The sequence below is a fragment of the Anser cygnoides genome, chromosome 7 (assembly GCF_040182565.1).
Source record: "Anser cygnoides isolate HZ-2024a breed goose chromosome 7, Taihu_goose_T2T_genome, whole genome shotgun sequence".
NCBI lineage: Eukaryota > Metazoa > Chordata > Aves > Anseriformes > Anatidae > Anser > Anser cygnoides.
In genome coordinates this window covers 24,196,557-24,212,850 of record NC_089879.1, presented here as the reverse complement: position 1 = coordinate 24,212,850, position 16,294 = coordinate 24,196,557, and the positions used below count along the sequence as shown (strand labels likewise).

General features: G+C 43.4%; 1 long non-coding RNA gene across 4 annotated transcripts in view; it reads left to right on the top strand.

The window, feature by feature from the left end:
* The window catches only part of LOC136791302 (uncharacterized), a 106,649-nt gene that overhangs the window by 41,229 nt on the left and 49,126 nt on the right, over positions 1–16,294 (top strand). For all 4 annotated transcript variants that reach the window (XR_010832983.1, XR_010832984.1, XR_010832981.1 and 1 more), the window contains one exon: positions 12,879–12,928. This is a non-coding gene — a long non-coding RNA (uncharacterized lncRNA). The remainder of the gene's footprint in view (positions 1–12,878; positions 12,929–16,294) is intronic.

Here is a 16,294-nt window from a genome sequence, read left to right as displayed (position 1 = left end):
GCGAGGAGCAGGCGTATCGCCTCCTGCAGGCTGCAGGAGAAGCTGGAACTCGGCGTGAGTGACTGGACGCCACAGAAGAGATTTCAGAAAGTATTCATTTAGTCTAACAGCCTTTCTCTTTATTCTAAGGAAGAAAAGCCCAGTGTCTGAAGCGGTGTGCTTAAAGAAATGTAGCGAAGTCAGGGCTGCGTGGTGTGGTAGCAAACTACAACAGATTTTAAAGCAGGCTTCAGAAATTTGGGTATTGAGTCCCCTGCTACATTGAAAGCCAAAGGAAATCAGCAACCCTCACACAGGGTAGGTAGCATCCACAGCCTAATTCTTCGGCTGACCTCAGTTAAGTCCTTGGTCTGGAGGTGAGCACTTAACTTAATTTCTAAAAACTGATCATTTAATTTCATGTTCTACCCATGGTGATAAAATTGCACACATCTGTAGGTTTATGGCACTTTGGGGCCTTGTTTGAACTGTTAACCTGACCAGAAATTGTATAAATGAAAATGTGAGCTGCACTTTGTTCAGCCAACCTGGTCAGGGAGTTGTCCTCAGGAGCAGTTTCACAGGGATTTGAGATTTTTTTCTGATATTTGGCCTTTGCCTACTGTGCTTTTCCTGGGCTCAGGAACTCTCATGAGTTTTCCTCCCTATGTTTTTCTGCCTCCTTGTTTTAAAACAAACCTTTCATTCAAGTTTAGGCTGGAAAAAGTATGAAGCTTCTATCTGTGGTCTAGATAATAAAATATGTGCTGCTCTAGATCATAAAAGTAGTAGTGGTTAGGTTTCCTGAGACATTAATGCTGATTTTTTTTTTAAAAAGTTACTGTTATTTTTTCCCCCAGAAACTTTTTGTGGTGTTGGTAGCATTTGACTGTTGTCTTCATCCTGTGATTGCAATTCAGAAGAGGGTGAGAAGATGGGCAGGAAAGTGTAGCAAGAGCTGGGTGCTAAATCTGTCCTGTTACAAACAAGATGTGAAGTGCTTACGGGCTTTCAGTGTACACCGAGGAAATAAATGAGTCTGTTCTAATATGGTTCATGTGGAGACTAAAATAAATTTTACTCTTCTGCTGAACAATGGGCTGGATTTCTTCCTGATAAAAATGGATGTTCCCTTACAATGCCAATAATGAAGCTCATAGCAAAATGAATGCTCTGAATTCGGTCCCAGCAACATAGTGGCAGGTTAATGCAACAAGAAATCACGAAGTCTGATTTCCATACGCATTATTAATTCAAACCCGTGGACTGTTTTAACACAAGGCTTAAAAAAAAAAGAAAACACTTAACTTTGCCTCTTCCCTCCCTGTTTTCTTAAATGAAAGACGTCTTCCTCCCCAAACTCACATAGCAGTGTAATACACAAGCAATTTAACTTTTATTGTGCTTTCTAATTAGCACGGTGGGACAGCTCAGTGAGCAAGGACTGGCTCTGTGCCCCCGCGCTGCGCGGAGCGCAGCAGCCTGCAAGAGGCAGCTTGGTGAGCTTGTCCGCTCCAGCTGCTGCAGGTTTAGGTTTAGTAACCCAAGAAGTAATCTGTCAGTCTCGGTGGCAGCTTCTAACAATGCTCAGGCCTTTCATCAAGCCTGGCTTTAATTCCCTGAGCTGGGGGAGTCTGCCGGTCTCTGGTGGCTCTGAGTGTGTCGGAGCATGGAAGGAGGGGAACTGAGCTGCAGCAGCTGAGTTAATTTTTTTCACCTGCACATCCCTGTAAGTTCTGTGCAATGATGTCTTTAGGTGCTGATAGCAGATTGTTTTTTTGCTGTTGTAAGAAAAAAACTAACCCTGTGCATGTTACTAATTTTAATTTTTTTTTTGTTTTCTATCTATCGTCTTCACTGAAACTCTTCCTATTTTCTTTTTGTGGTGTCAGTGACATCAGAAATGTGCCTGTGTCTCCTCACATACAGTTCATCTTCTTTCAGTCCCCTGGTATTCTGCAGTAAAGAAGTAACAGTATAGTGCTATATGTGCAGTAAATCCCTTTGTCTTTCTTCCCGTTCCTGTTTTACCTTTTCAGCTCTAGACTGTCACTTTTAGCAGAGCCCTTTGGTTTATTTTCACTCTATATATGTTCAGCTCTGAGATGAGATTGCCGTTGTATTTCTACATTGTTATTGCTTATGGGTTGTTGCTTTTTCTAGCCTGTAACTTTTTTCTCATATCTACGTGGTCACCAGTAAGTTTTTAGTTTATATACGGATGCAGGATGGGAGTGTGGGCAAATGTGGGCAGCTCATGTTCCTGTGATGCTGGGGCCACCCCTTTATTTCTGTGCTAGGGTGTGAAAGCCTCAGCTAGGACTCCTGGAAGTGAGTTAAATCAAGCTTCAAGCAAGAATTTGGCATTTCCCAGTTTTTCAGCTTGTATAAGGCCCTACTGGACAACAAACCTTTGTACGGAGCTGGAAACTTTCTAGCAGTGGGGCAGACTGAGCCCTTGTCTAAAACACATCAGGAGAGGTGGCTAGGGATCCCTCTGCTCCGTCTGTGGTTTGGAGCTAGCTGCCCAGGCTATCTGAGGGCACCTCCAGGCATTTGTCTACTTGTTTAGATCTAATTCTGCATTTTCTTGTACAGCTTCCCCACCATCTAGCAAGGCAGGCGTGAAGTCGGAGCCCCCTGAGGTGCACCGCTTTGCTCCCTGCACCATTAACATCTGGATAACATCCTGCTGGGGGACAAAGTGCTGGCCACCCTTCCCATTTTGTTTTGTAATGTCCATGCCATGGACATTACCAGAGTTAAATTGTTGCTGTTCTAAGCAAGGTAGGTGAAGAGTAAGACCCCGTCACATAAACCACTTTGGAAGTGTGCTCTGCAGAAAGGCATCTGCGACCTTTTCTGAGGTGTGTTGTGGAGTAATGATGAATGCTAAGAAGGATGCAGGTCTGTACAGTACTCTGTGACTGTTTTACCTCCCTTTGTGGCAAATTGCACGTAGAGCAGTTGTGTTTTCTCAGTCCAAAAATCCTCTGCATTTGGAAAAGATCAGGTCTGTTTTGAAACTCAGGTTGACGTTTCTCATGGATTGCCCTTTTATGAAAGATCAGTCATGACTTCAAAGGGAAATCCTCTGCTCCTGACCAGATGCTGAAGCAGGGTGCTGAGTGTGGCAAGCGCCCACCCGAGGGAAGGTGCCTCAGTCTGAGTGCTCCAATTCTCAGCTAACCTTCAATAAAAACCGCATTGGATCTAATCTAAAGCTGTGAATTTGGGCTGCTGTGGGTGTAAATAAGTGAAAAGTGCTTTATGAAGTTTAGAAGTTGCATGAGTTCATGAAGCTCAGGATTTTCCTTCTGCTTTTGAGGACAGCTACTGCGGAGCTGCTCTGTGTGCTGCTGTCAAAACCCTGAGATGTATCAGCAGTTTAGGTGAGAAATATTTGCAGATTTAAGACTAGGAGTGTGCTAGCCTGCAGGAGGGACTTGATGCTGTGGTTACCGGTTACCGCTGGAAGGTGACGGTGAATCCAACTGGCCTTCAGCTCATGTTGGCAAGCAGATTTCTGCAGTGAGGCAGGGAATAGACAGGAGAGTGTTAAACATGCACAGAAGTGGATGAAATGGAACTAATGAGTGTTCACCCAGTGCAAAATTAAGATGTTGTGAACAAAATTAGTCAAGACACAAAAGGGAGAAGAAAAACTTTCATCATCTACACACCAGTGCTGTGAGCCTGGAAGAGCAGATGAGAGGGGCTGGGATAGCTCGTGTCTGGGCACAGCTGCGGCTGCGCTGTGTTGCCAAAACCTGACGGTGACATTTGTGTGGTTAGAATATAAAGAATATAAAACCCCCCGGGTTGCAGCGTTGGAATGAATCACCCCGAGCGATGACTGCCATTGTAAGGAAAGGCATCACCACGTCTGAGGTTCTGATCAGAAACCCATCCTTAGCTTGGGCAGCTAAGGAGGGTCAGTACCCTTTTGTGGGTGGGTCTGGGAGTATTTTTTTTGTTCCCCTGGTGGCAGGAGCACAGCAGAAGCTGGGAGACCTCTCTTTGAGGAGAGGCTGAGCCGGGTTTGGGGACTGGTCCTTGGGGGGGGGGTCAGGACCAGCAGTGCCCAGCTCTCCCAAAGAGCATGGTGACACTTCTTTGGCAAAGCAGGAGCCTTCTTAAAATTAAAAAAAAAAAAAAAAAAAAAAAAAAGGAGCTGGAAAATTTTCTCTTATGTCTTACAAGTTCGAAACCTACATTAGACCTTGCTCTGGCAGGCTACAAATGGAACATAGAATTGCGAATTCCACATAGGTGACATACAACGATCATAACTTGATTGCGTGTGTGATGTGCATAGAATAAAACCCAACCAATTACATTTTTAGTGCTATAAAAGGCTCATTCAGAGCTGCAAAGACTGTTAGCCAACCACGTAGGAAGGTGTGCACGTAGAAAAAATAAATATTTTGGAACCACCTAAGAGTATCTCATTGTATGCCCTACTAGTGAGATAAATGCATTGATAATTTGCATCTAGCATACTTTGACATAAAATTCCCAAATATCCAAAACAGCAAAGGAAAATAGGAAGTAAGAGATCTTTATCAGAAGACAAGCTGATGTTGGTCAAGGAAGAAAAGGGACATGGGAAGTAAATTCTTTATTTTCAACACTAGTGACTGTAGTTACATGTGTTTGGAGAAAACTCCTGTAACAAAACTCCTTGTTCTGTTACTAGATAGCAACGATGGTTTCCATGCAGAAGCACGTGCTTAACTAATATTTCTAAACTGTACCTGGGAGCAGCTGGATGATGAGGTCGTATCAAGGGAAGGGCTGCTCAACTCCTTTCTGTTCTGGCCATGCTGCAAGGATGAGCATGTGGGTCAGGTACGTGAGCTGGCCCCGGGTGCTGTGAGCTGCTTGGTTGTCGCTTCCTGCAGCTGACCCCTGTTTTGTTTGGGGTGAACTGCCTCACATCCATGGTGGGGGGAAAAAGGGTATTTCAGGAGTTAATGTAGATTTGCTGATTACCCAAACTTCTGGTACAGGTTTTTGAGTGTTGAATGCAAGCCCTGGAAGTAACGTCTTATGACACAGAGGGGTAGAAAATGCATCTAAAGAAACCAACACATAAAACCCACAAAACTGATCACAGATGATAAAACTAATGATGATGATACAATATACTTATCTATGGGATGTTAACATCATGATATTCTGATTAAGAAACCAACCAGCCAATATTAAACGCATCAAAAGCAGCTGGACCAGTGGGACTGCAGAGGGTGTGATTAGATGTGATCATCATCAACCTGTAGGCTTGGACTGGTTTTCCTGGCAGAGCTTCGGGTAGCTCCTGCCTTGCGTCCGTGCTATTTTGTGGTTACATCAGTGATTTGAGGAGGAAGCAATGCTGGTAGGTAGGATCATTAGCAATAGCAATTTTCAGATGGCACTGATAATTGCCATCTGTAAGCTTCTAATCTGGCAGAAAATTGAAGCGATAAATAGCGAGGAGATCAAATCATTGGCTGGGAGCAGGCTGGGTGGTTTGGCAAATCGGCCATAATGTGCCTTGCAGTAGGGCTGAAGTGAGGTGAGGAAAAGATCAGCCTGTGCGACTCTTAGCTGTGCGTGCAGCACATGGCACGGGAAGACTTTGGTGCTCCGTGTGCCCCATGCCCTGCTCAGTGGGGGGACAGGGGAGCTCGGAGAAGTCGGGGCTGCATGGGGGAAGTGGCTGGAGCTGCCTTAAAAAGCCTGAGCAGCTCAGTCTGGGGTTAACAAAAGGGAACTCAAAGGGTGACTGGGTAACGGTCTGTAACTGTCTCCAAGGGAACAGATATTTGATGGTTCAGTTGGTGATTTCCAACCCCCCACCCACCCACTGGGTGAATAATTAAGATTTGGCACAACTATCTTCATTGTAGAGGATTTTCTATCAGTGTTTTTGAGTAACTAATTGCCCTGTTTTTCTGTAAGATGTTCTAACTCAAGCCAGATTTAATTCTGGGAAATCCAACGTGCAGCGTGTCAGATGAAAAGTTCGTGCTGTCTTTCTCACTTGAGCTTGAAGATAATTGACTGAGAAGTTCACCTGGACGGGTGTCTCAGCCAAGAACTGCCTTTCAAGTTTGATAGGAGCTCCTTTTTTTTCTGTGGGACCTCTATTTCTTTCTCTGGCTAGAACATTGCCTTGGGGGAGGCACGTATAGCTGGTCGGTTGTGTTCACTGATTTGACTCTCTGCATTCTTCAGTGCCAAAATCTGTTCCCATGGGACAGCAGGAGGTGGACAGCTCCGCAGGATGGTACCTGTGAGCTGGTGGGTTTCCAGCTATGTATCCTTCAAGGAGATGCTAGCCATGAAACTCACGATGGTAAAGAGCACTTAATTCTCTTCCTGCTTCTAGGCATGTTCTACTGCATCTTAAAATCCCCTTGCAGCATCGCTTTCTATTGCAATTAGTTTGGTTTCATAACTTCAGATAAAATTTCTGTTTCTATTTTAGCTCTCTTTATTCCGAGGTGTTCAAGACAAAGAAAAAAGGAATTGCTCTCGGCATTGCTGCAGTTGTGAAAAATGCAGCAGTCCAGACTGCTTTTTGTTCCTGTAATAAGGTATTTTCTGCACATCCGAACATGGTGCTATCAGTTAGGAACTCTCTTTACCCCCTAGAAAAACAGATCTGCCTTGTGACACCGAGTTCAGTGAAGTCCCCTTTTTGTCCCCAAGCTTTCATCTCGCAGATTGAGACAAACTGCTGAGTGCATCATAAATTTTCAAGGCAATTCTCAAAAATCCTTCAAAACCACAGTTGTTTGCGCAGGAAAGGTCTCTAAATGTAGAGCACCATGCAGCACACAATTCAGTTGTGCAGTGAATGGTGGCGCAGTGGTGTGGGATAGATGCTGATCTGGCTTTTAACGAGTCATTCAATTTTTCTTTCCTTGGATTTAGTTTGTTCTTTACTTTTTCCTCTCCCCTGTCCCCACCCTTCCTGCATTCTCCCAGCTGCCTCTTCTTGAAGAATTTTACGAATTAAAGATGTAGAAGGACACTGGAGTGTACTTGGGCCAACGGCCTCTAAGAAAAATGAGTGTGCATTTTCCTTTCTTGCAGCATTTGAAACTGCTGGAACAGAAAATAAGTGTTGGGGCTTGAGTAGCTTTACTCGTGAGACTGTCCTGTTGCCTGATAGATAACACAATCACGAAGCTTTCCCTGGAGTCCCAAATGGTTCCTGTGTTTTCTTCATCCAATGGCCCCTAAAATGATATTAATACACCACGAAGCAACAAAACCTGTCAGGTGTTAGTGGATGCATTGTCTCTGCTGTGTGATCATTGGCCTCCAGAGCAGAGTCAAACTGAAGAGAGCTCTCCAAGACGTTTCTTCCAACAAGCTTTGTGTTGCTTATGTTGCAGCTTTTTGTATGCTGGCGTTGTGATCCTGGAAACAGCGCGAAGAATTACGAGAGAGACTTGGTTTGGCGGTACTGGGTCAGCGTGACAGTGCTATCTCTTTTTGATGCTCTTCAATCCCTGTACAGTCTCAGCCTGAATTTGATCAGCTTATTTTCATATCTAAAGTGTGCAACACTGCAAAGTCGCAACAAATTATTGTCTTCTCTGTACTGACATAATCTCGATCCTGGCAAAATTGATGTTGATTTCAGAGAAAAAGCATTTTACCTTTGTTCCACTGATGTCTTTATTTCATTTCAACCAGTGTTTCTATTTCTAGGTCCCTTTCTTCTCCCTCCTTTGCCTAACCCTGCAACACCTACTAATTTAACATCAAGTTCCATTGCTTCTTTTCCAGGTGATTAGGTTTATTAAAACAAACAAGAAAACAAAACCACAAGAGCATAAACATTTTCATTTTTCTGCATTTTGCATGTGTTACAATACTTTGTAGTTTTCTGTGTAGCTTTTAGACTGATAACTGTGTTTCACCATCAGCTTGAATTAATTTCAAGTATGACTTCTTGAGACTATTCAGTGTAGGTAAATACGAGTTTTCCCCTCAGCCCTTAGTTTTATAACTCTATTAAATAGAATATGCTCTCTGGCAGGATTAGTTCTCTGAGCCTGTGCTTTTTCTTGATTCTGTTACCCACCAGATGTTTACAGCTGTTTTGCAGTGTTTTTTTTTTTTCTATTTCAGCACCATCACGTTTTTCAGGTACTTAGTTCCATTGGTTTTAGTAAAAATAACTTTTCAGCACCTTTTTAAAATGAATTTTCAAGTATTTTTGTCTTCCTCTTTGCATGTGAAGAGCTCAGAACAGAAGCAGAATTCAGCCTTCAGTGATTTTCAAGGTATGATTCCTACACTTTGACGTGTATAATCAGGCACAGGGGTGGTTTATACCCCTGTGCTCTCTCGTCTCCCAGCAGCAGTCCGCTCCAGGTCCCCAGGGCACTTTGAGAGGCTGCAGGGATGCTCCCTGCCTGCAGAGCAGCTGGTTTGGTCCTTCCCAGCCCACAGCACTGTTTTTTTGGGTACTTCTCCCCTTCTATGCATTTACAAACGACGTGTTTCATTCTTGCCAAGCTGCTTTAACTTGTGTGAGCTCCTCTATGGCAGGGCCCGGTTGTTCTGCCTCTGCTTGCTTACCTTTTGCCAGAAAAAAGTAACTTAAATTAAGGAGTTGGTCTTTCCCCTGAACAGATGACTGGAATCGGAGTAACTTGTGAGCTGTGGAAGTATGCAGGGAAGGGAGACTTGTTGTCCTTTGCCTATGAGCATCTCAGCATAGCCTTTATCATCCCTGGCACAGAAACATGAGTCTGATGCATCTCCAGAAAAGCACTAAGTACTACGAGTAGGCTCTGCAGTGGGATGGGATGCTGCTCTGGGATCCAGCAGGACCAGCCACGGTCCCTAACACCATTTCTCAGCTTCCTCACACTTGTTGTGGTACTGCCTGTTAGCAAGGGAGTTGTGGGACGCTGCTGTAACACCCCTGCAGTTATTTATCCTAAGGAGCATTTGGTGGTGAAAAAGAGCAGAGATTTCTTTCCTAAGTCTATTCTAATGAAATCTCTTCTGGAGCCTGAAGTAAAGATTGGCCATAGCAGCACAGCACCTGAAGCTGCAGTGCCAAGGTAGTTTGTTCCTACTAAACTCTCACCTTCAAATTATATAGTCAGAGGAAAAAGGAAAGAAAGTCGGTGTTCAAAGAAATATTCTTTGTTGAAACGTGCATTTTTCAGGAACCACTTGGTCAACTCCAAGTTTTACTCAGCCTGCTGTAGCAGTAAATACACTTCAGCTCTGATCCTGTGAGTGCTTTCCCTTCAAGACTGTGAGCTCCTTTCCCACTTGAGCAGCCTCCTGACGGTGGCAAAGTGACCGAGATCTTTGGATCTTTGTGCTGGTATGAGCATGGCAGTGTCAGCTTTGAGCCTGTGGCTTTGCTGTTCTCACATTGGGAAGGTGCAGGAAGAGGCTCATTGCCACCCTGATGCCCCAGCCTCTCGCCCAACTGGCTGTATGTGCCTTGGTCCTTGTAGAGAGGCTCCAGACCGTCCTGGGGATGGTGCTGAGCTCTTCTGGGTGGTGTATGTGGAAGCCTCTGCCTTACTCTAGCATGTCAGAAAAGTCTGTTCCCTTTCAGCTGTTTCTTACATTCTGTCTAATCAGAATGAGATCATTGTTTCTGGCTTCTGGAAGAGGGAAGATGTGAGTGGCATCCTGGATTTATATACTAAGCAGAATCTGCTGATGATTCGTTGAGTTCAGCATTAAGATGAAACTGCATGGACTGTTTAATACATTTTTTTTGTTGTTGTTGTTGGCTATGGTATTTCAAAACTTCAAAATACTCTGTATAACCAGGATTTTCTAGCAATCCAGTTGTCCTGATGCTGCTGAGAAGCATCGTTACCGAGGTTGCGGCCTAAACCGTCGTCTTGGCCACTCACTTCTGTAGGAAGGAAAGCCATCTCTGCAGAGCCTGGCGCAAAGCCCACTCAGGTGGGTGGGAGGTGCAGTTGGAGTCCTTCTCCCTGGTACTCATAGACGGAGCAGGTATGTCTAGATTTGGTTCTGCTTGACCCAATGAGGACAAAAGCTGTGTCAAAGGGGCAAAATCCCCTGTTTCGCCCATCTTCTGAAGGTAAGGGAAGAATGGGGCACCCCCCAAAAGCCTCTTGTCCTGTGACCCTGGTGGTGCCGTGGGATGCCTCAGGACGGGTCTGGCAGTTATAACACTGAGAGCAGTTTTGGCTGAGCACCGAGCTGAAGGAGCCCTGAGGAAATGCCATTGTCTAGCTTTCATCCTGGCATGCTCAGCTACCCGCTGCCATCATTTTGAAAATTAGGCTTTGGGGGAAATTCAGAGTGATGTGTTACCATCAGGCTAAATTCAGACAGTTCGACTTCACTTTTCCTGAAAACATGAATTGCCTGTTAAATATCCAATGCAGTTTTAGGAGCCCACAGGGGCCCTTGCTAGCAGGGCAAGGGAGACTGGGAATTAATTGGAGATCTGTGGAAGCCCATGGGGATTTTTGGAGGAAAGCTGCTGGGAGGTGGCAGGCTGAACTTGGTGCTTGAGTTCTGTTGCAACAGGTAGAATTTTAGAAGTGTTACAAATCTGGGAATTGTAGAGTTAAAAAAAAAAAAAAGGGAAGAAAAAAGTCAAGGCTGAAACAAAGATATGCATTGTCAAAGTTAGATTGATTGGGACTCTACGTCTGGAGGTGGAGGTTTTTGCTAAGCTAGCGAAAAGATGGAATCGAGCCTGAGTTAATGAACATAACTGGAAGGATTAATCTGAGGCTCTCAATTCCTGCACATTAGTGGTTGAACTTGTTTAAGCATCAGTAGATAGCTATGTTGATAGCTGAAGTTTTGGAGGATGAAAACAGATGTTTTTCCTGAGCTTTCCACTGTGTAATCTTTAAAGGGCTCTATTTCGGATGTTTTGGGAGAGAGGGATGCTCAGTGTTGTTGAGGGATGGGTAAGTGATATTTGTTTAATTTGTGGAAGACTTTAATCTTTGATATTAAATGGTGTGTGCTCCCAAAATGCTATCTTTAACACTGAACTCCCACATCCATTCTGTTTTAATTTTGTGTTAATGAAAGCTGAAATAAAACTGCCTGCCCATGGAGGATGCAGGATAGGTCGCTGCCATGAAGACAGGGAAGTGCTGGCTGCATGCAGATCCTGTGGCTCTCCCGCTTTAGCTGTATGACTTGAGGCCACCAACAAATTGCATTAAAGGTCCCTACTTGAGTGCTTGCCTAAATAACTGGTTAGCAGAAAGACAATTACAAGAAAAAATCAGTTGCCCCCTCCCCAGTTTTGCTGCTTGTGGTGTCGTATCATTGTTGTAGTTGGGAGGAGTGCACATTTAATAGCCCTGTAACGCTTTGCACAGCAGTTCAGAAAAGAAATTGGTGGGAGAGGGAGGCAAAACATGCCCGCTCATTGCGGTGGGAGCGCAGTGAATCGGAGGTGGCAAGAAGGAGGATGGAGCAGTTCTGTTGTTTGGGGTGGTTAATGGGGAGAAGAGTTAACAGCCTTGCAAGAGGTGGCCAGGGGAGGCTAGGCCTTCAAACAGGATGAAGTCAAGGTGAAGCTTCTCATTTTCGTGAAGTCCCACTGAGCTTCTGGAGGGTATGTGGAGCCATTTTAACAGAAAGTCAAGGAGATGGTTCTTGAGGAGTATAGACTTAATGTACTTTGGTTTATCCTTTGTCTTTTCTTCATTATTCTGCTTTTAGGAAAACAGCATCTTTTGTCTTAAACTCATGCTGATGCCAAGCAAACTAACATACCCTTCTGTGGGTGTGACAGCCACAGAGTTTAGTAAATAATTTCCAAAATCATTGCAATGTGCAAAATAAACTACTGGCTCAAACAACTTGCAGTGCTTGGATGCTATTATTTTTTCCTAGCATAAGTGGGAGTTCACATAGTGCATACAATTATTAATCTGCACGCTGTGTAGGAATAAATATGTTCTTGGGCTATGTAGAGAAGCCCAAGGGTGAGTGATTTAGTTTGGACTGATGCAGAATAAACAAGAAGCTTTGGAGACTGGATATTGCATGGTAGCAGGGCTCTTTGTTTTGCACTGCTGTTTAGTCTTTACTCTTACAGAATCTAGAAAGATTGTGACTTGCTTTCATTAGCTTCAGTGGAGAAGAGTTGCCTGCGAGTGTACTTGGAGCTACAGTGTGCAGCCACCCTGAAGTGGGCTCCCTCGAGCAGAGGTGCAAGCCTCAGGCTGCTGAGGGCTGCAGTAAGTCTGCTTCCGAGTAAATCTTCAGCTCAACTGGGGAGCATGTCTGTGTTAAACTCTTAAACCAGGCACGGGCTTTTAAAAAAATAATCTTAAACCCAGAAATCTTTCAGGAAGCCACCAAGTAAGGGTGAATAAGTAATGGAATTACACAGGAACACTGAGCCCAAATATAATTTGAAATGCCTAGTAGATTTAGTAAAAACCCCGTAAACATTTTTCTCATTACCATCCCTAATTTGTTGTTTTCAGATTCCGAAATGAAAGGAAGAGGGGTGGGACTTACAGTGCATGTTAATGGCTGTAGTTATTTAGTAGTGTAGTTAAAATGTGACGTCTTGTTTCTCACAAAAGCTGTTAAATTGTAATTAGGCCTTTATTATTTTTGGTTATGTGTCAAAAAGTTCAAATGCGTTTTCATCCCAATCACCACCTTGTTTGTGGTTGCATTCTTTGCTCTAAGGCTAGATAAAGAAAATATTATTCAAATGAAAACCTCTACCCACCCAGAACAGTATTAAATCTATCTGAAAGCATCCAGCATTAATCTTGTTTGTATGCATGTTGCTGATCTCACGGGGGCTGTTGCGGATTTTGACCAGTGCAGAAGCAGAATATGGCCTCAGGTTTAAAGCTTGCTTAATTCTTATTCTTTCCTTTTTCCTCCCACAGTGACCAAACGCCACCAAGAAACTGAGGAAACACAAAGCGAACAGACAATGGTAGGTTTGAGTATCATTCTTTGTTTTTGTGGTTATTAAACAGTCAGGTTGTTTATTAAAAATCCCCTTTGAGTCGAATCTGAAACAAGTGGCTTTTGAAATGATTCCTACAGACAAGTCGTGCCGAACCATCCATGCCTCTTAGCAATTAATATGCCAATAACACTGAACGAGCTCCTCCAAAGCCCATGGCTTTCTCAGAAGCTCTCTGACAAAGACTATTAAGCCTTTTAAGTTGTGTAATTTTATTTTGTTTGGCCCGATTGCTTCTGGTTTTGTACAATAAGGGCCTGGCATAACCTGAATAAAACAGCAGTTAAATATGTCACAGTGTTGGAAGCTTATTGCTGATGTTCTGCACTAAAGGCAACCTGTGCTATCCACGGAGAAGCCATTAGTAAAGCATGTGCAGTTAACTCCTGTTATTTGTTATTCACCTTGAAATGTGATGAAAGAAAAAAATCTGTGTGGTCATAAGATGAATATCAGCTCGTGCTTTGTTGGGTCTGAAATTATCGCTTGTGCTTGATGACAGACCACAGAGAGAATCAAGGCAAAACTAGCTTTGTGTGAGAGGTCTGATACCCAATACATGACAGCATTACTACTTACCAGGAAGTTTGTGTCTGAAAAACATTGTTATGGCAAATAACGGAGATCTAGGGGCTTCCGAGTTCCTCAGTTCAGGGTGCGTTGTCCCTGAAAATACAGGAGTATGCATATAAATCTTTCAAAAGGAGCCGTTGATGCCTGACATGCAATGTAACTGCCCGACTACTCCAAGAAATTGTCTTATTTTCTTGCCACTGAACATCTATTCTCACTGATCTTTGTTCTCTAACTTTTGTGGAGCCACCAACTTGCAATTTGGGAATGGTGTGACTTTCCAGGTTCCTAAACGGTACTCTGTTTGCAATTTACTCATCTGTCAATCTCTTAGTTATTAGAGCTGAATTGTTATATAAATCTTGGCAAATGTCAAGATAGAGATCTTGGGGGAGTGGTGTGTCCTTCTGGCACTTATTTTTAAAAATGTAATTTTTCTTTTCATGCTGCAAACAAATAGCTCAAGCCATTATTTTCCTATTTTCAGAGGCAGGGCAATGACGTGCAATGAGCAGCCCCACACAGCACACCGCTGCTAAACCCCGTCCTTTGGTCCAACTTCTAGGACCTTGTAGTATATTCCAGTTGGTTAAAAATCATTTTTTCCTTCCAGATCTGTTCTTCACACATTCCTTAGGTACTTTGGGTGATTTTTGCCATTGCCTTTATCAGGGCAGGGTTTTCATGTGCTTAGTGCCCTTGCATGTCAGTCCTTGGGCTCAGTTGCTCTGGTGCTGCCTAAATCCTTAAAATAGCTCTAGCCGTACATGCAAGGTGAAATATTTTATTGCATTCATCGGATTTCATTTGTTTTAGAGTCACTGGGACATGAACTGAAAGGTCACAAAATCTGTAATAACCCCTTATACAGCAGCAGATAGGTTATGAGGTTGTTTATCCATACAATATTAATTAACAATAATTGCAGACTATTTTTCATGCATAAACTAAATACCTGATCTTGGGAAATGGAAGTGAATTTACTTCAACAGGTAGGAGAAAATGAAATACTAGTAAAAAGTAAATTTGGTAGCCTGAAGTGTCTTTGAAAACTGACATGAATATTTTCCTAGAAAATGTCTTCAGGGATATATCGAATATATTTTTTATAAGAAGTTTATGAAACAAAATATTCAGATAACTTTTGTGTTCTGATAACTTCTGAGATTTCAAGTGCTTCTGAGCTTCTGAAAACAAACCCAAACCAAACAAAAACAAAACCACAACTACGTTCCCCTCTAGGACTGCCTAAAATTTAAGATGTTTCAGCAAAATTTTAGGGAAAATTCTTGTTCTTGACTATTGCCTGAGGCTGAGCAGCCTGTCTTGCTGCCGTGACTTGGAATGTCCCTCGTCAGGTTTATGAAACCAGGGAACGAGCAGCACAGGCACTTACAAAAACTGGTGTTTCTGACTGCAGTAGCCCGCTCGCTGGGATGGCAACTGAAATGTTATGGACTAAGGTCATTAGTGTTTGAGTGCATGTCCTTACGATCTGATGGCTGCTTGGAGGCCTGTGTAAAAATGAGCTGGTGAGCTCAGGCACTGTTGTAACACGCCTGGATGGCTGCATCACGACAAGCAGCCCCTGGGAGCGTCAGTGGCCTTCCTCCATTTCACAGCTGGGCTGCATAGCTGGAGCAAGGAACAGTAAACCGTCGTCATTTAAGGATACCTACTCTGTCTGTATGTGCTTAATATGCATCTACTGTCACTTTAGTGCCTGTCAAACACAAATATAATTTTCTCCTTTGGATTTAACTCAGTGTTTCCTACATCTGAACAGCCATGGTGCTAACCCAGAGCGTCAACTTCTCCAACCAGCAATGTGTCACTGATGGCACTCGATTTATCCAGGAAATATATGGGGAAGATGGAACAACTTATAATGAGATTTTCCTGAGAAATAAGTTTTCTTAAAAGATCCATGCAATGTGTTAGAAACAAGTAATAAGCACTGGAATCAGTTTTAGTTTTTATTCTCAATTTATATGCATAAAGCTTTTTGAAGTGCAAGCTAGGAGTAGGAGTTTGGGAAAGATTACCTGCCCTCTCTCTTTCCTGCTTGCAAATGTACATTTTGTGATTATCCTGCACGTCTCACTCTTCCTCCCCCTACCCTGATGAATAGCCTGTGGACTATTTTTTTTTTAAATTTGAGGCTGACTTTTCTTCTAGCTTGTTTGTGATGATTACTCTTCAGAGGTCTGGGTGAAGCTGGGTGCAACATTATCAGCAATTTTCTGTTCCCCATTGTTGATTCAGGCAGTGTGACAAATATTTGGCACTGTGGAAGGTCCACAGATATTTTACCCTCCTAATGTGCTTTTTCCCAAACACTGCCTAAAGATTGTATTTATCTTTCATGTTGACGCCCTTGAAGAAAAGGAGAAAGTGAACAAAATGTAAGCAGCTCCTGGGCAAATGCTCTTACCCAATAAAAACTGTTCCGAATTTGCAATTGCAGGAATCAGGAGGTGATTTTGAGAAGTAATGGGGGGTTATTGGAGGCAGACAAATATCTGTCAGGGCATGAGATGGGTTAACCCTTGTTTCTGCAGGAGTCTCCCTACGACTGAGGTTGGTACACCAGGATATGTGCGTCTTCCCTGCTGTGTTCCTCTTCTCCCCGCGCACGCTGTAATTCACAGGATTATGGAGGGGCTTCTGGCAGGCATTACTGCCCACCCTAATGCCTCTCAGCTTGGTGCTTGCCTTTGACTGTTGGATTCTAGCTGTTTTCTCTAGGAGGAATGTGTC